Source organism: Penaeus monodon, chromosome 24 (assembly GCF_015228065.2).
Source record: "Penaeus monodon isolate SGIC_2016 chromosome 24, NSTDA_Pmon_1, whole genome shotgun sequence".
Taxonomy (NCBI): Eukaryota; Metazoa; Arthropoda; class Malacostraca; order Decapoda; family Penaeidae; genus Penaeus; species Penaeus monodon.
Window position 1 is genome coordinate 18,051,052 of NC_051409.1, and position 342 is coordinate 18,051,393.

Below are 342 nucleotides of genomic sequence, written 5' to 3' on the forward strand. Positions count from 1 at the left end.
CCTTTTTTCATTACCTTTTTTATCCTTTGAAAGCACACGGAAAACCATTTCGGGATCATCTTTTTTGTATTACTTGCATACACAATAGGAATGTGTTTTCCAAGGCATATAGTCTGCCAGTTCAAAATATCCGCCGCGAAATCGACCACCACAAAATCGAAGCAAACGAAAACAGTATTGCTAACGGTATTTGTGTGCTCAAGGGTCCTGCCTGTCGCTTAGTCTTTGCTCAAAATCTGCTATGTAAATATTATTCACGTATTCACGAAAACGGACTAGTATCACGTCCTCAGTTACATTTTACATGGTCTGTTAGTATTATTGAAGCTTGTCAACATATAC